A 25,490-nucleotide genomic window follows, 5' to 3' on the forward strand; every position below is an offset into this window, starting at 1 on the left:
TCTCTTTTATTATTTTTTTGTTTAATATTTTCTCCTTTTTTTCCTTTGCAAAACACTTTGTAAACCAGTTTTTAAAAATCTATTTGAATACAGTTTATTATTTTTATAAATTTATATTTTTTTAGATTTGTTTCTCCAAAGGTTTCACATGACTCATCATGCATGACAGCATAATATGTTGGACAAAAAATAGGAGTACCAAACATTGGACTTTATACCTCTTTATAAGTAGACCAGACTTCTCCACTTCTGCTGACGTTCAGGTAAACTTGCTTTATTGTAATCCTCGTCCTGACTTCAGACTTTCTTTATCTAAGCGACACGACGGGGCTATTTTTAGATGAAGTCTATCCTAACTGGGTTGATACAGTAGGTAAAAACAAGGGTAATGCTTTTAGATTTGTTCCCTCTGTAATTATTCAACAACCTAAAAAAAAAACCAGTATTTCATCGTCTGCACTGCAGGGAAATCTGACGCAAATTCATGCATGGCTGAAAAAAGAAACTGCCCTCCGTGTTGCACTCCCTCTTTGCCATCTATCTGGTGGTTTACCCCCAGAACACTCCTCTTTCTATTTCATCTATCCTCTTTTATTGAACCTCCCCTCTTTTTATTCAATCCCAGAAAGAAGCAGTATGCTTTTCCACCTTTCTGTTGTGTTTTTTTTCTCATGAATATATTTTCTGAGTCAAACATTTTCAATTGCTGCAGGTAATCTTCAGGCGCCTGATTCAAGGTGGCATCTGGAATACACTCGGCTCTCGTCTCATATTGTTCCTCTCACTGTTTCACTCACCGCGGTAATAAAATGTGGCTCTCCATCACTCTCACAGACTCACGTACGAGCACCTGCTCTTCACTTTAACATGTAAACGCAGGAAAACGTCGGACACAAGCTCATCCATTAGTGTTAGCTTTGACATCACTGGCCCACTGCCACACATGAGAGGCCCACCTTGTTCTGGCACACTTAACTCGAGAGCGCAGACTGCATGTTCGAGGTGGAGGTACCACGAATGATGTCACCCATTAGCTTGTGTAATGCTGTTGCAGCATTTTAACCGTCGCCATTGTTGTTCTCTGGAACCAGGAGACAAGATGAACGTCATTTTACCTACATGCATCATCAGCCATCACATTATGACCGCAGAGAGGTGAAGTGACATTGATTATCTCTTCACAATGACACCTGTCAGTGGGCAGGATGTGTTAGACAGCATGTTGTCCTTGAAGTTGATGTTGAAGCAGGAAAACAGGGTAGTGTGATGGTCAAATTCCGACGGATCCGTCTCCGATCCGCCACTGCACCGGATCTGATCTGGTTTCTCTTCTAGTCAATGTGTTAACTTCAACTGGATCCACTCTGTTGCGTTCCGGCTGCATCACTGATCCGGCAGGTCGGAGCCCTCCGGATCAGATACAAGACTTCTATTTTTGGCATTGCTGGATCGACGATATGTCTCAACTATTTTTTATTACTGACAGTCCAAATATGTTGACAAGCTCTGTCGTCTGTCATTGCACCTATGCCTCCTTCTCGCCACAATGACCGCAGCTATTTCAGCGTAACGCTGTGCCAATTTTCCACCTGCCTTTCAAACATGCTAAATATAGACACAAAAACACCGACTGCAATCCATTTTGGGTTTGATAAATCACATTGTGGGTGCTAAATTATTACATTTGCATCTACCTCCTCCCAGTATTTTGCACGTTCTGATAAACTGCATGTATTCTGCATATTCATGAAGGCAGACACACTAAATGGATTGCGCAGGCTATTTTGCTCATTTGAAGATGCAATCCTTGGTGCACCTGGTTAGAACATCGGCTTTGCGCGCACTGTCAAGTTTGCACATGCAAACCTTTAGTAGATCAGGCCCAGAGTACGGTCTAGACCTGCTCTGTTTGGAAAGAGTCTTCAGATCACTTTTGTTGGGATTTGGTGAAAGATAAATAAAGATTGATTGATTGATTGATAACTAAACTGGACACAACCTTGAACACATTGTTTAGATGTTTTACGAGATTGGAGGTTGGATTTAGATATCCACAACTTTTTGTCAAACCAGTTGTTGAGACTTAAACTCATCCAAAGCCTGTTTGAGGATGTATATGACTTTTAATGACTCATTTGTTTGCCATAGACACCAAAACTGGCTACGTTTGCAGGGATGTTTTTACTATTTTTGTTCCTGTGTGTGTCCGGAAATCCTACGTGTAGCCATGGTCGCATTGTTTACATATGAGATCAGCTGTTAGCAGCCCGTAGCATGTTGATGCTAGGCCCGATGCTCCCTGCGAGCTGAGGAGAAGGAGGCAAGGACGACGTGCTGGTACTGAGGTGCAAGCTAAGGAAAGACAACATCGACCTGTCCTTCCACCCACCGTTATGGGGAATGTAAGATCTATCTACGATAAGGTGGACGAGCTAACCCAGCACCAGAGGGAATACTGGCAGAGTAGCATCATGCTAACAGAGCTAACACCGGACACGAACGCCACATTGGTAGGATTTCACCTGCTGTGGGCGGACAGGATGCAGGAGAGCAAGACTGAACTAACTGCTGAAGAAGGACAGCTCAGTCCTGGACCCTGTGGAGGTGGTGGCTGACAGGAGAATTATGGCCAAGCTGTCGTCTCTGATGGACTTTTTTTTATATATATATATTCTTGTTGAAATTCTTGTACTGTAAACCGTCTTGTTTGCTGCTGTAACTCCATGAATTTCCCCGTTGTGGGACGGACAAAGGAGTCTTATCTTATCTTATATGAAGTGAGAAATAGCCTCAGACTCAAATCCTGCTGACCATAAAAGAGTCAAAGTGAAAGGCACTTTGAAATTTTGCTTGACTTTATAGCACTGGAAGTTGGGACTGCTTTTCACACACAGATGAGTGAGTTTTTGGAGCATTTTAATCAAAGTCTCGCGCTTCTCCTTTATCACTGCTCGTCTCATTTGCACAAAAGGAAGTCATGGTGATAAAGTAGGGCAGTCGATTTCAATTTTCCCAGCTTTGACAAAATAATATGGGCAAATAAGGACATATTCAATAAGCCATTACTCAAGTGTCAAAGAGGCTCTGCTCCTGACACGCGGATAAAGTACATGCATGCGCTGCAGACCTGACAGCTGCTCCATAAGCAGTAATCACCAGCGTGAACATCATCATTCAAAGGGTACGGCACAGAGGCTGTTATTTGTTATGCTATTTATCAAATGTCACGGTGACACCGAGACAGATTGTAACAAAGGAGGAGACATTTGTACATGTGGCACAAGAGGGACAGACGCTGTGCTGAATGCAGGATGAGAGGCGGGCGAGGGACAGCAGAGAAAGGGCAGACAGAGAGAGAGGGAGAGAGAGGGGCGAGTTTGGTATCGGAGGTCTGGTCTGAGTCTCGGGGGGGAAACAGAGCGTTGATGTTCCAGCAGGTAACACAGCCAACGCAGGCTGGCAAATGAAGATGAATGCACTTAATCTCTCTGCTGCCAAAACTACACCTTAGTACTGAGACACACTAACACACCTCAAGGCCTCTGACACACACACACACACACAAACAAGCACACACATCAGTCTCACCCAGCCTTCACTGCTCAGATGTTTATATTTTACATTTGTTTCAATATCCTCTGAGTGAATCAGATTTGACTTGCGACTGCTCATAAAAGCTTCGGTGTGCATGAGAAACTAGAGCTTGGGCTCGGATGCTGAAAAGCAGGACAGTCTCATTTCCCCGGTCTGGTGTTAGAGGCTACCAGCGACCCCCGCCAGCCCCGTATGTCACTCAGGAGTCGCTTTAGGTAGCAGCAGATTAGCCTGAGCGGTTATTATGATGGGAGGAAGTGTAATGTTTGTGTATTTCATTTTATGCACGAGGTTCACAACAACGTGCTTTGCTAACGAAGTTTATTCTCCAACTGACTGCATGCACACACAATCACAGTCTAACTAACTGCCTTCTGATGTTACGCTGTATTGCAACAGGTGGCGCTGTTGTGCCAGGATTACACTACATTCCTGTAAACATCATAGGAAGCTAATAGAAATGTCTTACATTATAAAAGCTTAAAGGTAATTATCATGTTGTTGTTAAATCTTGGTCTTATGTTTCTATACTTAAGAGGTTGAAATGATGAAAAGGTGCAAGGAGGAGAAACAGGCGTGTTAGTAAAGCAGAGCGACAGAGTGATAAAATAACTTGTATGCTATATTCATGTAAATAAATCGCTCCATTAGCGAGTACCGAAAGATGCAAATATTACGAGAGAGACAGGGGAGGGGTTCACTTCAAACTCCACTCCAGTCTGTCGTCCTTCAAACCAGGTTGATCTCGACTACATTGAATGGGGAAGCCGGTTACACCAAAGGGGGCGGAGCTAACTTCCTGGAACAACCGATAGCTGGAATCAAGAGACAGACAAAGGTTTCCACAACTTAGCAGATAATCCTCCTCACAGTGAGCTCCTGTTTATTCCTGATCCCATAAAAACAGGTAGAGTCACAGAGTTCAAGGAAGCTGCACAGAGATATAATCAATGTGTCCCATATATTCCAGATGAAGGAACCTCCACCGGTCCATACATCACGTAATCAATCAATCAATCAATCAATCAGACTTTATTTATAAAGCGCTTTTCATACAATGACATTGTAACACAAAGTGCTGTACAAGAAAAACAACTTAAAATAGAATAAATTAAGAAAAAGACAAGTTTTTGCCCATTTAAGGACATGACTCCCGGTCGGGAACACATAGCTGTTGGCTTGGAGGCTCACACTACGTCACACTCTGCCTGTTTGAGTTCCACATTTTCCAATATGGCTGCCGCCGTCGATTGGCTTCAAAACAGTTCTCAGGAAGAGATGGGTGACGCCATGGATACTACGTCCATATTTTATACAGTCTATGGTTTGAACATAATTTCTCATTTAGGATGGAGTTTACACTCGACTAATGTTTTGGGTGTTGCACCAGCAGAGATAGTTCCAACGTAAGCTTAAGTTACAACTTAATTCTTACACTGAGCTCCTAGTCGGTTTAAGGCCCCCCGTAGAGTACCGGCTGCCATGGACCGTCGTTTTGAAAGGTGGGATGATTTGGAGGATGAGGGTTCCCCCAGCTATAAGACGTCTGCAACCCGTTATCTAAGAGATTTCATCCTTTGGAAAATATGATGAATAAGATTTGCACTCTAGAATATTAATGTATGTTGGAGTTGATCATTTTACCACTCGATGTCACTGTTATTAAACACACTGTAGATTAAGGATTTAGGCTATGGTTATCACCTTACTATGACACTTAATCAAGATTTACATACACATTGTTGTTCTGCAACAGTAACGGCAGTTGGTGGAAGTTTATTTCAGCTGTTGGTCAGTTGGAAGATGATTAGACACAAAAGACAACGATGTAACAACACTGCATCAAAATTGGTGCTTTTCTCTGATTGGCTGCTTGAAGTGTAAACGTCATATCTGCGACAATGTTTTGGTTAGTTTGGACGTTAGGGTCTACTAGTTAAGATGAACGTTGCGTCTCCGTGGTGCAACCAAACTATGACACAACTTAAGTTAGAAACTAACTAGTTTCAATGTTTGATTCAGCGATGACTTTACGCCCTGTCTAGTGTAAGCAAATGAAGCCAGTAGCTTACTGAACACAGCACGAAATTGCATCATTGAAGTCACCCAATGAGTACTTGCGTCTTTACATTGACTTTAAATGTAATACAGTCGCACAAATGACTCTGTTTGCCTTTGGTGTGAACACATTAGTCTTCCCATTTGAAAAAACATCATATGTAATTCTGCGATTTCAGATAACTTACTTTTGAATACTACCCCGTGAAAATACTCCACAACAACTTAAAGTCATCTGTTCTACTGTTTTATTATATAAACTAAATCAAAGTCCTCCTAAAAGTCAAACTTTAAAGCTATTCGATGGATTTGATGCTAAATTTGACCGAATATTTGAGGACGGAGTGGAGCAAAAATACCAGGGCAGAGGTTTTTGTCCCAATTCAGCTCATGGCCTTAATTGAAATGCTTTTGAAATAAACAATGAAGCAAATGTGCAGCAGTAGTTTGAATTGTATCTTGAAGCAGCGACATACAGATACAGATAAGTGACTGTATGAGGACGGACATGCAGCTTTGATCTCTCCAGGGTTTTTTAATCACTGCAGGGAACCGTCAAAGATCAGTCACTCATTTGTTGAATCCTTCTATAACCCTGCACACATATCCCAGTCCCTGACACGCTCTGGGTCTCCCAGCAGGATCTCCTGCCTTTGAAGAGCTGTGAAATCCCACTCAGCTAACTGACAATCGATGGCAGGCGGAGAGCGTCCACACTCTAATTTTTCCATGACATTTACATCAGGAGCAGCGTGCAGTCTGCTTCCCCACATCACCTTGACGTCTTCTTCTATCACACCTGAAGAGTGTCACTTCACCCCCCCCCCGGCAATTCCCCACCCTGTCCCATCTGTCATGATGTTAGCATGCTTATGTAAAAGTTGGGTCAGGCTGCAGCATACAGTAAAAAATCTGTCAGGGCCCGAGCTGGTCACTCTCCAAGCATTTCATAGCATTTCGGAGTGATTAAATTGGGCTTATGATGCAACAGACCAGATGACCAGGACTTACAAGAATGTGAACAGACGGAATCATTCATCATCGCTGTAATCCTCTCATCCTTTTATTAGACAGTCACTCTGCTCCGCTGCCATGCAACCCTGCATCCACATGCCTGAGCACCTAGAGAAACAGGCGGTGATGATCCGAGTTCAGGCAGGTACAGGAGCAGAATCATGCATGAGAGGATCTGACGGAGCGCCTGCTTCTTTTTTTAGTGTTTCTGAAAGCAAACATCTTTTTGGGAAGGTCTAATGAGTTAAGCTTTATGAATATTCACACATCTCTCCTCCTCTCGCTCTCTCCTACTGCGATCACTTAGCTGCATGTCCCAAACAGCCTCAGATCTTAGCAGGCTCCAACATCCAGAGGGGCTTTAAAACCTTATTAAAACAGAGAAATTCAACAGCTTTATTTGTTGAGAAAAAATACTTGTGTATTTAGAAGGAAACATGAAATATTCCTGAGGTTACCCTGCACCAATCACATTAAAATGAAATCATGATCATGATATCAGTGTAATTGTTCTGACAAGCTTTGAGACAGTAATTATTTCTGCCTGTCTGTTGCCTTAAAAAAATGGGTAACTCATTTCACGCTACTTGACAGGAGCTGCTTGTTTTCCCTGTTGCCTGTCTGATTGTTTTGCATGTGTGCCAAACGACAAGCTCATGTGGAAAGTGGAGTCTGTGCTCAGGGATCTGGACTTTCAGCATGGGAATTGTTCTGGTTTTATAGAACCAGTAGTAGCTCGTTCCACAGTTTGGGGGCCATTGACGAGAAGGCACGGACACCCCTGGTTTTCAGTCGTGTCTAATGGCCTGTTTCCACGAAGCGGTCTGGTATGGATCAGTACAGTCTGGTACGGCTCGGATCGGTAACGCCTGATCCTGTTTGCGTTTCCACGGCCAACCGTGCCCTACATGGTGGGCGGCGTGTAAGTTGGATGCTGATAGCCGCGTCAGCTACATAATAGCGTGACGTCATGGCAGCGTGACACAATGTACCCCGCTAATAAATGCAACTAAGAAGAAAAACGTGAGGAAAGTCTGCACCTCCGCGGTCGACCATGGAACGCTGTTTCTTGATGCCGTTTTCCAAACAAAAAAATTATCTTCCCAAAGTCCACTGGAGATTTGAACATGGGGTTATGTGTTGTTCGTTATTACCGCTGTCGTGAAGTGACGATTCTTTCGACCAATCAACGGACTGCAGTGTTTCTAGCTCCACCTTCTGGGGTCAGATTGGTATGTCCGGCACCCCAACAGAAGGGTACCAAAAAGTGGGACAGTACGGCTCGGTAATTTGGGGACCTGTCCCGGTTTTAGTCAATGGAAACGCCACAAAATGCATGCAGTACCAAGACGAACCGAACTGAACCGCTTGGTGGAATCGGGGCTTTACGGACCACAAGAAGTTGCTGACCAGTAGACCTCTAAGAACTTGCGGGAGTGTAGCTTTGCAGGAGGTCGGAGATGTACTGAGGAGCTAATCCACTTAAAGATTTGAAAAACAAACAATAAAATCTTAAAATTAATCCTAAAATGAGCAGGGAGCCAGTGGAGGGAGGCGAGGATAGAGGTAATGTGCTCTCACTTACGGGTGCCAGTTAAAAGTCGAGCAGCAGCATTTTGGACTAGCTGTAGGTGTGACAGGGAGGCCTGGTTAACGCCGACATAAAGTGCGTTACAGTCGTCTAGACAAGTCGAAATAAAAGCATCAGTGGCAATTCTGGGGAGGGGCCAACAGAGGCCAGTGCCCCTGTAAAACTGAACCTGGACCCCCCTGTGGCCCACCCTCCACACCAAACAAATATTATACAATAAAAAAAAGCTTTGAGCACTAAGGGACTCATGTTGAGTTTAAACAGACAAACAGCTGCTGTCAGTCTGCATTTTGATATAGTACACAGTAGTATATATGTCTAGTATAAAGGGATGCACTGATGTTTGTTCTCAGCCGGTCCTTGCCCTTCTCAGTCTCTTTTGTCAGGGTTGAATGTGTCCGATTTAATCTTAGAGAAAAGCCTCAAATGGTAAAAACAAGATCCGACTACAGAATTGATCTGTTTATCTCATTTAAAATCACTATCCATTATAACACCAAGATTGGTTACTGTGGGTTTCAAATAAGAACCAAAGACTGTTTGTTTTGTTTGATTTCTGTGTAATGTTCTGTTTCCTAATTTCATGCTTGTTTGTTTTTCCTGTTGTTATATATTTTATTTTAACTATTGTTCGGTGTCTTTAAGTTTCTGAGAAGTGCTTTATAAAATAAATGTGCTATTAGTATTTTTATTAAATCTTCTTGACGCCGTATTGCAAAAGCCCAGTCATATTTTCCGATGTCCTCAAATGCATCAAATGAACATACAGGTGTTGCATTAGCCACATGTTTAGCTTTGATTGCTTAACTTAGCTACTCCCCAGCTCCACTGTCTCCTCTAAGGTCACTGCTTGCTCCAGAAAACGAACATGGCAGGAGCTAAATGCCAGACATGAAGCTTCATTTACGCAGCCTGAGAAACCAATGGGTGATGTCACATCGGCTGTGTTCATGGTCGCACAGTCCACCGAGTGTGTGGACTCTCTGCTGCAGTATTTCTGGCTTGTATTGATTTTCACTGCACGCTGCCTGTCTCTGCGTGTTGCTATAGTACGCTCTGATGTGCTGCTCTCTGTCGTCCTCGCTGCTCCAGTCACAGCAGCTGCTCTGCTCCTCAGCTGGCTACCAGCAGAGACCCGGGCGTTTGATGTGAAGCATCTTGATGGCTCTCACTCAGCCTCAGGGCCGAGCTTTACGACCTCATGCTGACCCGGACAACAGCCGTGTCAAAGAAATACTGCGGGAGGAGTGATGTCACACCTATTTGACAGCATCAGTACCTGTATCTCTGAAACGGCTTTAATATGGCCGCTATGTCGACTATGATATGCTACTAGAATAAAATCTAAAGGCTATCTAAAGGCTTTCTTTGGCTATAAGAAAATATATATAAAATAAATATATACATAATATATAAATATGTTTGTTAAAAGGTACAGAGCGCCTTCCTTTTCGCCGTGTACGCTTCCTTCTACATTTTTACAAGTCAGCAGGCTGCGCAACTCCGCCCACAACATTTCACCCATCTTCCCCACATTTGTATCAATCAATCAATCAATCAATCAATCAATCAATCAATCAATCAATCAATCAATCAATCAATCAATCTTTATTTGTATAGCGCCAAATCACAACAAACGTTATCTCAGGACGCTTTTACAAACATAGAAGGTCTAGACCACTCTATGTCCATGTATATCTATCAGAATATATATCTAAAAAAAAGAAATGTTCATCAAAGATGACAGCTTGGCCATAATTCTCCTGTCAGCCACCACCTCCACAGGGTCCAGGACTGAGCTGTCCTTCTTCCCCAGTTAGTTCAGTCTTACTCTCCTGTATCCTGTCCGCCCACAGCAGGTGAAATCCTTCCAATGTGGCGTTCGTGTCCGGTCTTAGCTCTGTTAGCATGATGCTACTCTGCCAGTATTCCCTCTGGTGCTGGGTTAGCTCGTCCACCTTATCCGCTGGAAAACGGTGGATTGCTCTCTCTCGGTGGGGAGTGAGACTTTGCTCCAAGTGGGGGAGTTTAAGTATCTCGGGGTCTTGTTCGCGAGTGGGGTTAAAATGGAGCGCGAGATCCACAGGCGGATTGGTGCGGCGTCAGCAGTGATGCGGACGTTGTATCGGACCATTGTGGTGAAGAGGGAGCTGAGCCGAAAGGTAAAGCTTTCGATTTACCAGTCGGTCTACGTTCCAACCCTCACCTATGGTCATGAGCTGTGGGTCATGACCGAAAGGATAAGATCGCGGATACAAGCGGCTGAAATGAGTTTCCTGCGAAGGGTGTCTGGGCTCGGCCTTAGAGATAGGGTCAGGAGCTCGGACATCCGGAGGGAGCTCGGACATCCGGAGGGAGCTCGGAGTAGAGCCGCTGCTCCTCCGCGTCGAAAGGAGTCAGCTGAGGTGGTTCGGGCATCTGATAAGGATGCCTCCCGGACGCCTCCCTTTAGAGGTGTTCCGGGCACGTCCAACTGGGAGAAGGCCCCGGGGTAGATCCAGAACGCGGTGGAGGGATTATATCTCCCGCCTGGTCTGGGAACGCCTCGGGATTCCCCAGGAGGAGCTGGAAAGTGTCGCCGGGGAGAGGGATGTCTGGGTCAATTTGCTTGGACTGCTACCCCCGCGACCCGACCCCGGATAAGCGGAAGAAAATGGATGGATGGATGGACCTTATCGTAGATAGATCTTACATTCCCCATAACGGTGGGTGGAAGGACAGGTCGATGTCATATTTTCTTAGCTTGCACCTCAGTACCAGCACGTCGTCCTTGCCTCCTTCTCCTCAGCTCGCAGGGAACATCGGGCCTAGCATCGTTTAGCATCGACATGCTACGGGCTGCTAACAGCTGATCTCGTATGTTAACAATGTTACCATTGATACACGCAGGATCTCCGGACACAGACAGGAACAAAAATAGCAAAAACACCCCAGTAAACGTAGCCAGTTTGGTGTCTATGGCCAACAAATGAGTCATTAAAGACATGACAGGCTCCAAATACAAAGATAACTAAACAGATATGAAAAAAGAACGAAGAACGAAGAGAGAGCTGCTGCAACAAGCAGCCACTCGAGCGGCGCTAAGCTTAGTCACTCTTCATCAATTCACATCTTCATCTATCAGCGAATCATGGTGCACTTCTTTAATCATGTTTCCTGACAATGCAGACGTCTGATAAAATGTGCTGTGGTACTAAACTCTGCATTTGATTGACAGAGACGTCACCATCACTGTTTGTTTTCACATCACAATTAGACATAAGGAGGTCTTCAGATGTTTCCACTCGACGTATCCTGCATCATATCTGACCTGTTTGAGGATAATCTGTAAACTGAATATTTAATCCAGCTTCTCTTTTCTTCAGTGCTCAGTAGAACTTTCCCCAAGGCCTCTGCAGCAGCACGTCTTTGTCTCTTTGTGCGTCAGATGCAGCGCGTGTGAAGTGTTACAGTATCTCCAAGACGCATGCTGTGGATACAGTTTTCATAACCTGAGGCTGATTCGAGATATTTGAATCGACACTCCCCAAGCTTGTGAGAAAAGCAGAGCTGAAACAGGGTCAGAGAGAGAGAGATAAAGAATAACAGTATCTGAATGAGAAGTGGGAGAGACTGAGGAGGACAGAGGAGTGAGAGCTGACATGCTAATGAATAGAGGCGGACAGGCTGAAGAGAGGGAAGACTGACAGCTTTTAACCCTGAGAAAACAAAGCTTCCCCCGGCTGCTGGAGGAGACTCCTTTATCTCTTTTAAAAGCATAGTTTGGGTGTTTTGAAGTGCGGTACTTATTAAAAACATGTCTATATCCAGGAGATAACAGCACAGCTCCTGTTTGGTGAAGCTAAGCTGCAGATGGAATCATGAGAAACAGAAATCCTACCCCTGTTTTCACTGCTCCACCTCGACATAAGAGCGTACTTTCCTTTTGCACATCACAGTTGTTGATGAAGTCATTACTTTGAGCTACATGTGACTGCAGGTGGATGCAAGAAGGTTTGAGCACAGCACTGATTCAGGGTAGCGGCTGCAAAGAGAGGACAGGAAGCGACGGAGATCTTGCAGCTTAAACGCAACGCCAAATTTGCAGGATGCATCTGCCAAGAGATTGTCTGAATGACGCACGTCAAGCTCAGCAGGCGCAGCTCCATTTATGACTTCATCAATAATGATATTTTTTTCAATACTACTGCATAATGACTTCCATAACCTGCGGGCATTGATTGTAAGGGTTCAAGCATGACGACGGTTCCTCAGTAGCAGATCACAGAGCTCTAAATGTGAAGCTAAAAGACGAGTTAAAAGAAGAGAGGGAGGAGGACGGAGGTCAGAGGAGCGTGAGGAGGAGATGGATAGATGTGTGTAAATGTTACTTCTCCAGCAGCAGGAGAAGGCCAGGAGTGACACTTATGTCACACTTGGTGCTCTGCCTCTCCCTCTATCTCCTCCCCTCCCTCCCTCGCTCGACTTCTCATGCGGCTGTCCTGTGACGACGAGCAGACGTGGAGGTTAGCATCACCGAGAGGATGGAGGGGGCTCGGACATAAATAGAAACTGACCTATCGTGAACACACGCTGATGGTTACTGAGCAGGTGGGCTGGAACCAACGTAAACACACATTTTGGTGTTCAGCAGAGGTTACACACACACACACACACACACCCTGCATTTACATAATCTCTTTTCTGTGTATTTTTGTAGGAGGATTAAAACATAACCACTGAAGGCTTTAGAGTGTGATGACGTCCCTGTGGATTCATGGAACTGGTGTCCTCCACTCAGATAGCCAAACACTCTGTTCCTCTCCGACATGAAGAAGTATAATCAGGCATCTCAGGTCGGCTCAGCTTTACCTGCACAGGGTCTGAGCAAAGAGGCTGAACCATGAGCAGAAGAGATGAGAGACCTGGACCTGAAGCTGCATCCAATGGATACACAAGGAGCAGACTTAAAAATGATTTGTGAAGATTTCTTCAAATCCTGCAAAACTGGTCCTGAATAAAAAGCCCCGGTTCATTCTGGCTTAAATGTATTTATTACCTCTCTTACTGGTCTTTTGATTGTGTAAGATGCTTGATTCTGATTGGTGAAAATCCCTGGACAATGGTTATTAACTTTCACTAACATGAGCAACACCAGAGACACACTGATCACACGTCATGTCAAATCAATCCATGGAACAGAGTTCAGACACATTTAGCTTCTGCTTGTTGACACCACAGACCATAAGGTGAGGGGAAACCGTTAGCTTCTGTTAGCATGCTAAATCAGCAATCGGACATTTCCATCTCGGATCCTGTCCAGCAATATGATGAAGAAGCGGAGCAGGTGAGAGGAACTTTAGTTTAGCGATCTCTACAAAGGAACTTAAACCATGAGCGGTGGTGATGATAGCAGCAGGGTTCAAAGTTGTGACGTTTGTTTATTTTTAAAGGTGTGTGAACCGCAGAGCTCAGAGAAGAAGGAGAGCTGAATGAGGACAGTTTCATGTTCAATCCACCGCAACAGGCAGAGAAGAATCCTTCACCATGGAAAGCTAACTGAGGAGGAATCACTGGGACTACTTTTAAAAACTGTAAACATAAATAATTTAAATCAATAAAATAATCATTAATCAATGTTTTTGCAAACATGTTTGTATCTTAAGTTCAGTACGACAACTCACGTTTACTTAAGATAAAGTTTATTGCAGCATACAGTATTGTGTTTGGCGTATGGGCTCCGAACCTCATTACTCAGCATATATTATTTAAATGCAGACATTTAGGAGCAATGAGATAGGACTAACCCCCCTCGGAGCCCGCAGGTGGATGCCGGAGAGGAGGTGGGTACAAAGTTTGCACACGGCACTGAGCACGACAGCAGGAGCACTTGCAAAGCAGAAGCAGAGACAGAGACGGGGAGACATGCAGCTTAAATAGACCGCCAAATGAGGATGTTGAGATCAGCTGATAGGGAGGATGATGACGTGTCAGTATGAATGAGCGCAGCTCAAGTTGTCTGCTTGAACTAGCTTGCAGGCGGCGCTCCATTTAGTAGCCCAGTAATAGGCAGGATAATGTTTGATTAGCAGGTGGTTATGGGAAATAGAATCCTTTCAGGGTGCTTCGCGTTGGGGTCCTGTCCCTCCTCAATCCCAGATCCTCCTTTCTGCTGTGTCTGATTTTACCAGTTTCATATGTATCGTCACTGATGCTCGCTCTGTTCTGTACCCCGAGGGTCTTTGCTTCTGCTCCCCCTGCCTTGGCTTTTTCATGTACGCACAAGAAAGAAAGAAGAAGTGTGTTCTCCCCACGTCAGGCTTTGGGATTCCTCGTAGGCAGGTGAAAGGGCAGGGAGCTCCCAGAACAGAGCAATACTGCCAAATATAACTTACGATGCCAATAATTAATTATTTTTCAATACTTTTATTATCATTTTGGATAAGTAACTTACATGTTTTTATTATTATTAGGTAATTTAATAGTAATAATAATAATCTTTATTTATATATCACTTTTCAAAATAGGGTTACAAAGTGCTTTACAAATAGGAAAGAAACTAAAAGACAATAAAAGGAAATAAAACAAGTTTTGATGATAAAAATGAGAAAAGATTAAAATTAAAACAATCAAATATTAGAAATTAAAAATTATTTAAAAATATATTTATGAAAAAGATCAAATATAAAAATGGAAATCTGTTATTATGAAAATATATAATATAGAAAACAAAATAAAAAACATATATAATAAGAAAAATATATAATCTGAAAAAATATATTTGGAAAATATAAAAATATAAGATATATCAAATATAACATAAAATTATAAAATCCTGCCAGTGATACTGCCTGAAAAAGGAGTGAGAAAAAAGGTCTGAATATGGATTTTGTAATTGAAGATGCTACAACAAATGATAACATAACAAGCCAAAAACACCCCTGATGTCACCAGTGGGCCATGTCTATCTCAGAGCTGAAAGGGTTAATGTCAGAGGAGATAATAGAGTGAATAACAAAAAGGCTCCTTGGACTGACGCTAATCCCATTTATGCATCCCATAATCCTGCGGTATGGATGGCCTGAGCTGGGCCGACTGTCTTGATGCTAATAATGAAGCGGATGGACTGGCAGAGGCCCTTTTTTTTTTTAGCTGAAATTGTTACATAATTAAGAGACGATCGATAAGTCAATTGAAGGAGAAAGAGGAAGAGTGACACGGCCCACATATTAACATGTTAACAACCCCCGAGGGAGCCATGTGCATGTACTCTGGTATCATCGATATAAACACACTCTCTGTCTCTGCCTGTCACACACACACATGCAGACACATGAAAACAAACATTATGCAGGACGCACTGCTTATTAGAATTAAGCAGTAAACAGGCAGTAATGAACTTTAATTTGTGTGTCTAAATATTCAGCGTCTGCTTGAACAACACATGAAGGAGCAGAGGATTGGCCTCAAACTAACAAAGACACGCGGCGCACTGGTGAGGTAGGAAATTGTGCACAGATTGAACTCATTTTTGTCTCTTTTGTCGTTTTCATTAGACGAGGAAAGCCTCTGTGTTCAGTCATTATGCTAAATAATTCAAATGAAAGCAACCAGCAGCTCCAATCTGAGCTGTGCGGCGCTCTGCTCCACTCATTTGTTAATGTGAGCGTTATTGACGGTGGTATTCCAGCCTAACAGTGACAACAAAGAGGTTATGTAAGAGCAGCTGTGGTGAAAAGGTAACACATCACACGCAGCATGTGGTTAGTTAGAGCAGCACACTCTCATGTCTTGTTATTGATCTGTGTTGCAGCGCTGTAAACAAAGCTTTGAAGCGCTTTATGTGTGCTGTAAAAATGGATCTGACTTTCTAGAGCCTAATGATGCCGCCTGGATGTCTCTGCAGGAAGATCCATTTAGCTAATACACTGCATGGCCTTCACCTTTTTACCTCAGGAGCAAACGATCAACGTATTGGTTTGACCAAATGGTGCTAGAAATTAAGCCAATGCAGACTTTTAGAAAAAGGCAGTTCCCTGAGGGTCCACTTGAGGCAGTCTCCAAACCAGTAGAGCTAATAAAGCAGAATAAAACATGTTTACAGACAGCTACAAAAACTCAAGTTTTAGTCTCTGTACTAGGGGTGTAAGGATTCATCTACTACATCGATGTATCGATTCATATTCCTATGATCCGACTAGATCGATCTGTGCTCGGCAAGTTGGCCTTCCTGGTGACATCTATCGATCTAACATCGTTTGAAAAGGTAATAAATCGATTGTATAGATACTAGGAAATAACGCATTGGATTGAAGCACGGCAGGCTTTATATGGATGTGGTTTTTTTTGCACTTTTGATGATAAAGATGTTAAAGGTTACTCAATTCAGGCTGCCCGTCTGGGACGTCATTGCCACGCGTTAGCAGACAACAAAACATAGCATGGCGGATGGCAGAGGAGAAGCCGGTGAGCGAGAAATTATCAAGCCACCATTGCGGTCCAGCGTGTGGAAACACTTTGGTTTCTACAAAGACGGAGATGTTCTAAATAAGTCGCTCACTGTTTGTAGGATATGTAAAGGTCAAGTAAAGAACCACGGCAACACCACAAATCTATTCAACCACCTACTAAGGCGCCATGGGATTTTACACAACGCCAACCGTCCAGGCACCTCTTGCAGCGTTCATCAAGGTAACATCAGCTCTGCAGAAGCCTCAGGCCTCGCCAGCATGTTTAGTCAGAGACTAGGACAAAACTCGGCTCGGGCCAAAAACATCACAGCAACAACAGGAATCTAGGACTGTCCAGTATCAAGGTATTTATTTCACAATCACAGTGATTGAATTTTTGGCTAAAAAGTTACTAAATTGATTTCAAGTCACAGAATCGTTTCGTTCTAAATGAACCAATATCGTTCTTTAATCGTATCGGCAACCACGAATCATGAAATGAATGGAATTGTTGTTAAAAAGAATCGTTACACCCCTGCTCTTTACCCTTCTTTATTTAAAAACTGTACATGGTTTGAATTTGAAAGAATTCATGCATTCATAAGCTTGAAGCCCCAAACTGTTTCTAGTCTGTAAGCATGTTAACTCTGCAGTAAAAACTGGTCTTAGTGGGGTTTCTGCAGCTTTTGCAGACAGCCTGAAGTGGATACTTCAGGAACTGCAGTTCTTTAAACTTTCACATTAGCTTCACTTTTGGACCCTGGAGGTTGCAGCTTGGTCTGTGTTATAAAAAAAAGGCTAATATTATCATAAGACGGTAGTCTACGCTCATGCAAATACTACTTAAATGACATGAACGTTGTCACATTGACTGAAGACAGTGTCTTCATAGGCGTCTGTCATGAAATTCACTCCATCTTTCAGTATTTGTTTTGCTGTCGGGGCCTTACACCCTAGTATCAAATATTGTCTCTTCAGATTTTTCAATGAGGAGCGTTAAAACCTGCTCCAACTAGCTTGAATGTTTGGTATGTTGTTCATAAAACACAGTATCAAATGCCCAAAGTGGGAATGTTGTAAAAAGAAAATAGATTGGACAGCTGAGAGACAAAAAGAAAAGAAAACAAGATATACCAAATAAATAAATAGTGATCCTGCAAAATAAAGTATCTTGTCTTTGCAAAATCTTAATCTGGGACTTTAAGTGTTAAAACGGAAGATGGTGTCAGAATTCAGTGTTTTTAAAGTTTCCCTGAAGTTTACCTGGTTTGCCTAAATCTCAGAAAGAAAGAAAGAAAATGCAATTTCTTTAAATCCCACTTTTTTAAAAGAAAAAATAAGAGCTGCTAAAGGTGACATACGTGCACATGAACTGGTGCACATGCACACACAGCTAACAACAAGCAGCGACCTCTGGTCTTAGAATAGGAATCCCATGCTAAAGTGCTTAAAACTGCAGTTCCACAAGTGTCCACTTGGGGCTGGCTGCAGAAACACCAGAAACCACATACACACCCATTCAAAGAAGACGATCTTTTCAGCAGAAATAAACATGTTTACAGCCTGGTTCAAAAAACTGTTTAGGTCTGAGTAGCTCACTTCTCTATCAGCACACACTGTACGGGGGTGAATTTTTTTTTGTAACTCGTTATTTTTAAAGATATTAAAGGTGACAAGTTTTGCCCAAATAAGGGCGTGGCTCACTTGACTGACAAGCAGGAACACTGTAGCAGTTAGCGAAAAGGCTAAAGAGCAACCGCTAACGATAGGCATTAAAACTCAGCTTCAGAAACAGATGGGTGATGTCACAGAGACTAAGTCCATTTATATACAGTCTATGCCTCACACTAATGAAAGGTTCAACTTCAGCAAAGACTGAGAGCTCTCTAGCATGGTGATCAGAAAGTTTAACATATAAACTCAGCTCCAGTCAAGACTTAATGCATCACCTTGCAGACATTCTGCATGTTTGAAGATGGGCCTACAAGTTAAATAACCGAAACCCAATCATGTTGAAAGAGCAGGCTGGTGAGATCTTGATAAAACATGCTCAACATAAGGAGATGCTTGATAAATCTCCCGGTGTGAGATATCCAGCTGTGTGTGTTTGAAAGAGTCGTATCAGTGAGGCTGCTGTCACGGCTCCAGAGTGATGGCACTGGGATGGAGTTGCAGTTTGTGTTGCTGCAGGAGTCATCAAGATGTAACTTGAGCCAGCACACAGTATTTAGCTCTAATGAGCCGCTGACTTTGAGGCACATCAATGAGGCGCCTCATTCATAATAAAGAGCTTCGGTCCCGCAGGCGGCAGCTAAATGAACTGGGACCGAAAGCAGGCAAACAGTTTAGCCCGCTCCCTCGGCTCTGTGAGCATCGACTGTGATAATTAACCACGCGGCGAAAATTCAGAGAGCTCTGATTATTCTGGAGGTAGGTCTGCAGACAACATGCGAACATCTGATGCAGTCAGGTCAGGTTAGGAGAGTGTGTCCATGCAGGGAGAGTCAAACCAGGATAGAGGAAGTTAGATTCAGATGCAGAAAAACTCTGCTTCTTGTTTTCATGTGAGTAAGAAACGAGTGATTACGTCTCAACGACGAGCTGCAACCCTCAGGACTCAAGAAATAATAATCTAACAGGGGACTTATGGGAGACAAAGTCAGGATTAATCAGACATAGAGCAATTAAAAAAATTATCTTACACAGCAGACAACTTCTGTACAATGCCCTGTGGATCCCAAAATAAATTCATCATCATGTCGCACACTCTCTCCAAATCCCCTGAGAAATGATCAATGGATCAGCTCTGAGGTTCTAATACCCGGAACAAAGCACACAGGGGGATTAGCAATGTTTATCATCATTATCCTAACAGTCCCCATGCAAATGAAATGAATTCCAGGAACCCGCTGCCTCCCAGAGTTTAAACGCAGACGTACAGTACTAAAGAGGCCATCACAAGCGCCTCAGAGGCCGTCGTGATGGATGACACACGTACGGGTCAGCTCCGAGGCTGACAGTCCGGGGTCCACAGCGGATGTGACAGAGCTGGAGCGGTGCAAGACGGAGCATTCATCACACGATTGCCACATGAAGATTTAAATGCTGTGATTACTGCTCTCTCTTTTATTTATGCTCTTACAGAGTGACGCTGAGATTGTAGCCTTTTGAAAAACAGGTTCCATTAGCAGGAGATGAAGTAAGATTAGGGAGAGATGCATGACAGCAAAACAACTGACTTACCTTCCCTGCATGTTGGCCTGCTCAAGAGACATCTCCAGTGTCCATGACTTGCAGGCACAGATTGTATGTCTGCAGGGCTGCTGATTAAGCCAATATGAAATGTTACTCTGTAAAGTCACAAAGTTGCAGAAACAGGCACATGATGCTTCTATGAATGTGCAACTAAACTGGTGACATCAGGCAGAGCACTTCAGTGGCCTTGGCTCCTTTTGACAGCAGTTTAAGGGGGATGAATGTAATACTTGACATTGCTTAAATAAGTTCATTCATAATCACCAGAGGAATTACGTATCCTGCATTTGATGCACCACTCAAAGGAAAATTTTGCATATTTGAAACCTTATTTCTATCAATCGGAATTTGGTTTGAAAGATTTTCAATGAACAAAGCTGCAGAGAGAAATAGTTGCATCCTGGTATCTTACTGCAAAGGGTTTCATGGACATGCTTAGAGCTTGCTCTCAGATTTCTTGCTGTATTTATTTAATCCAAGCACCATTTTTTCTCCTTGAAGTGCATCTGCAAAAGTGCAATAATCTTATTTTCACTCACAACCTCAGTACTACTGGGATGAAAGATGGAGAGACACAGTGATCATCCAGAACAGGGTTATCCCGTTAATTCCGGCTAAGTTTCAGAGCGTGCCTATGTTCCCACATTCTGCTGCTGATCGAAATGAAATTACTCATTCATTCAGTCATTCATTCATTCATTCATTTATTCATTCATGCATTCATTCATTTACTATAAAGTGCCTCCAAAAAATCTTGTGGGAGGATAGGGCTTAAATTGAAGGGAAATGTAGGAACACAAGACCTAATTTTCAAAATTTCATAAAAATGTGGGAACATAGGGATGACCCCAAAGTTTCTCTCACCTGCTGCGCTCGTTGATAATATTGATGGACAGGATCCAAGTTGTAATGTCCGTAGCCTGCTGATTTAGCATGCTAACCGTAGCTAGCATTGTGGCCACATTGTTTTTATGCTAACGGAAGCTCACCTTAAGTTAATAACCATCCTCAAGAGGTTTTGACCAATCAGAATCAAGCATCTTACGCAGCCAGAAGATCAGTAAGAAAGCCGGTTAATAATGGTCAATAGAGTGTGAAGAGTAAAAACATGTCATCAAAGCACACCACATAACAGACTCAGAGTCCTCTGTTTTCACTCTAGTTTTAACACATCTCCTATCCCAGCTCATGTTAAGCTAACACACTGAATATTCTTGAGTAAATTTGCATTTGATTTCTGAGTCATTGGTGAAGGGCTCTGAGTTTTTGGCCCATGGTTTCCTCTCTGCCCTGGGTCCTCTCATGGATGAAACCGGCCCTGGGAAGAGACACCAAACTCAAAGTTAGTTAAAGTTAATAACCATTGTCAAGGGATTTTGACCAATCAGAATCAAGCATCTTACAGGAAGAAAGCCGGTTAATGGAAGTTGTTGCCTGCCAGCAAGACAAAAACATGAATCATTTTACACATTTTAGATGCCGAACAACTAGGCCTAATAATTCAGAACAAGTAGAAATGTGTTTAACATGATAAGACTGTGGCTGAAAATATTGTGTCATAGTCTGAAATCAGATATGCACCAACATACAGCACATATAGTATCTCACAAAAGTGAGTACACCCCTCACATTTCTTCTAAAGATGATGCACAAGAAAGCCCACAAACAGTTTGCTAAAGACAGCAGACTGGGGACATGGATTACTGGAACCATGTCTTATGGTCTGATGAGACCAAGATAAACTTATTTGGCTCAGATGATGTCTAGCGTGTGTTGGGGCAACCAGGTGAGGAGTACAAAGACAAGTGTGTCTTGCCTACAATCAAGCATGGTGGTGGGAGTGTCATGATCTGGGTCTGCATGAGTGCTGCCGGCACTGGGGAGCTACAGTTCATTGAGGGAACCATGAATGCCAACATGTACTGTGACATACTGAAGCAGAGTATGATCCCCTCGCTTCAAAAAGTGGGACGCAGAGCAGTACTCCAACATGATAACGGCCCCAAACACACCTTCAAGACGGCCACTGCCTTGCCAAAGAAGCTGAGGGTAAAGGTGATGGAGTGGCCAAGCATGTCTCCAGACCTAAACCCTATTGAGCATCTGTGGGGCGTCCTCAAACGGAAGGTGGAGGAGCGCAAGGTCTCTAAAATCCACCAGCTCCGTGATGTTGTCATAGAGGAGTGGAAGAGGGTTACATTGGCAACCTGTGAAGCTCTGGTGAACTCCATGCCCAAGAGGGTTAAGGCAGTGCTGGAAAATAATAGTGGCCGCACAAAATATTGACACTTTTGGGACTTTTGCTGCCAGCAGTTTAGACATTAATGGCTGTGTGTTGAGTTATTTTGAGGGGACAGTAAATTTACACTGTTAAACAAGCTGTACACTGACTACTTTCCATTGTATCAAAGTGTCATTTCTTCAGTGTTGTCCCATGAAAAGATATAATTGAATATTTGCAGAAATGTGAGGGGTGTACTCACTTTTGTGAGATACTGTACATTAGTGACTAAACTAACAGACATACTGTTTGTAAGTATCTCCCTTATATGAGTGACTTACCAAACTTCCCATGACTTACATGGTGTAAGTTTAGGAGTCAACTTCTTCAAACAAGTTGGATTCGTTGTACACGATCTAATGATGCCTCACTCACTACTTTTCTCTTGTATAACTTCACATGTTGCAACCTCTCAGAAGCAATCAAGCCTTCCCTTTCTTCACTTTTCATTTTTCTCCCACCTGAGTTCTTTACAGCAGTGACTAAGCTCCTTAAACCCACTGCCTACCATGACTCACTAAATGTTCACATTGTTCGTGTTCGTGAAATTGAGATAAAATTGCTCCATTAACAGTTCCTGAAATGGCAACCCCGCTGTGGTTACTGTTATTTTCCTCTGAAGGGCTCCTGCAATTAAATGTGAGTACTTTCAAAGGTCCAGTTTCAGAAAACGTCTGAGTGAGTAATTCATGAATCAGAGAAGAAGAAAGCTTTTCTCTTGCCTTCGTTAAACCTCACCTTGATATCTGGACGTACTTGCAGAACACAGTCTCTGAGAGCACTTCCTGTCCATGCATTAATGAGGACCATTATGGCTGTAAAATACTTAAATCTGCATAACGTCTGTATGTTTCTTTAAAATCACTCTGAATAGATGAGTGTTGATTCACAGGTGTTAAGCAGCTGGAGGTGAAATTTTAAGCTGCCTTAAGTTTAGTTATGGGATATATTCAGAGGCATCCACTGTAGGAATCTGCAAGAGAGTAATATAACTCCATTACAGTGCTGATTTACAGAATTACTTTACCAATCAATGCAATTGCCATTTACACAGCAATCAAATTATACTTAACACATTTTGGATTGGATAATAAAATTGGAAAGAGTTTCTAAATTGGTGAAATGTCTGATTAAAAAGAGAAAATAGTCACTTAACACTAGAGGAACCTCAGAGGAGTCAAACAGAGGCAGGGAGAGGAGGAGGAGGAGCAGAGCGTGTAAATATATTCAGTGTGTTTGAGTTTGGTGTCTCCTCCCAGGGCCGGTTTAATCCATGAGAGGACCGGGGACAAAGAGGAAACCATGGGCGAAAAAACCCAGAGCCCTTCACCAATGACTCAGGAATCAAATGTAAATTTACTCAAGAATATTCAGTGTGTTAGCTCAACATGAGCTGGGATAGGAAATGTGTTAAAACTAGAGTGAAAACAGAGGACTCTGAGTCTGTTATGTGGTGTGCTTTTTGCTCTCCATACTCTACTAGAACCAAACTGTTATATCGACCATTATTACCTGGCTTTTTTTTTTACTGATCTTCTGGCTGTGATACGGAGCGGATCCAGTGGAAGTTAACACATTGACTAGAATAGAAACCTATCAGATCCGGTGCTGTGACGGATCAGAGACGGACCGGACACGGATCTAGTGGAATTTGGTCGTTAGCCTTACTGTAATCAAGATGGAGGATATTTGAATAAAGAAGTGAAGTAAAAAGACCAAGATGGCTTTGTACCTGGATGTACCTGGATGTACCTGGTTTCCTTGTCTCTTGGAGAGTGCCCCAAGTGGACACTCGAGGAACTGCAGTTTTTAACCCAGTAGGTAGTATGGTACATTTTGTCTTATGTATGTTGCAGTTTTATTTCAACCATTGCCCAGTAAGTTTGCTGTTGTTTGCATATGTTAGATACTAACAGACAGCCACATCCCCATTCTTAATCCCTGCATGTAAACCAAACATACAAGGGCGCATTTGTGTCTGACCCGGCTGCTGTGACCCAGTACACTACTGTTCTGGTATTGTAAACTTCATCTGTCAGAATGATCTAGAACTTTGGGGACTGTTTTAGAAAACCTGGACCAGAGACTGAGAGATTCAGGTCAGGTCTGCAGACGAGGAATGAGGAGGTCTGAATGTGAACCTCACGGGCCCCAAAAAGAGACTCGGGTTGTTCTCTCCTGAGATAAACCAGTCAAGTCATCCTCGCTGTAAACCTGCGTCTAACCCACATCCTTCTTTCCATTATTGATTCTACACAAATTGAAAATCCATGTCATATCACCCCACACACACGCACATGTATGTTGTGCTAATCTGACATGTGCACACGACAGAGCTCCGCCAACTTCCCGAGCTTGGCTGTATTAACTGTTCTTTTCATTTAATTAGCATGACATTTAAGTGTAAACACAAGGGCCTCTCTTTCCAAAGCGTAATAAATAACAGTTAGACGTATTACTGTAATGACTTTATGGATGGATGAGATTGCCTCTGTGTGTTTCCTCCCCTCTCTCTCTTCCCGTCCTCCACACAAACACTCAGCGCTTGCTTCACTTGATTAACCCTGAGTGGAGGACACTGTGTCTTCACAGGGGGGAGGGGTGGGGCTAAAATAAATATAGACTTATACAAAGAGAACTCACAATTACAGTCAGGTCTCTGCAGCCACTTAGGCCTGAAATAGCATGAACTATGCAGCAGTGGGAGATTTATGGAGCCTGGAGTCCTCACCTTCCTCCAGGCTGGGAGCACAGAGCGAGTCCCAGTTGAAGGGCTCAGCGCGGGAATGACGCTTGTTAAGGCTGGAGGGAACATTATGCTTCAGTAAGAGGACTGAACAACACTCGAATGATGAAGGCAGTTATTGTCTTTGAATCCAATCTTGTAACCCATTGGCATCATTTGACTACAATATTGCCTCTGGGAGCAAAGGACAACTTTTGGGGACATCCAGTGAAGCCAGCTGTTAGCGATAATGGGCTCACAGCCTTCTCTCTTTCCCCTGTGTCGCCATCGTTTACTGCCGACTACCAACTTGAGAAGAAAGAAATGAGGTTGCAGATTGTGTTCTGCTGCTTTTTCTTTCCACATGGTGTTGTTCCCTGCAACAAGCCGATGCTTGTGGTACCGACTTCTACTCTGCCCATAAATAGAAACCAGAAGACTTCAAATGCCAAAATCCAGTCCCACATATGCAGATCCATCATATATCTGCAGGATTTGTAGGGTAGTTCTTAAAGATTATAGACAAATCAACATAAATCCTCT

General features: G+C 43.1%; 1 long non-coding RNA gene across 1 annotated transcript; it reads left to right on the forward strand.

The window, feature by feature from the left end:
• The first annotated feature begins 12,034 nt into the window (after nucleotides 1–12,034).
• LOC117806052 lies at nucleotides 12,035–13,287 on the forward strand. The gene is made up of 2 exons (XR_004629589.1): nucleotides 12,035–12,847; nucleotides 12,957–13,287. It is a non-coding gene; the product is annotated as an uncharacterized LOC117806052 (long non-coding RNA).
• Nucleotides 13,288–25,490: the final 12,203 nt, after the last annotated feature.

The sequence above is a fragment of the Notolabrus celidotus genome, chromosome 2 (genome assembly GCF_009762535.1).
Source record: "Notolabrus celidotus isolate fNotCel1 chromosome 2, fNotCel1.pri, whole genome shotgun sequence".
Classification (NCBI taxonomy): domain Eukaryota; kingdom Metazoa; phylum Chordata; class Actinopteri; order Labriformes; family Labridae; genus Notolabrus; species Notolabrus celidotus.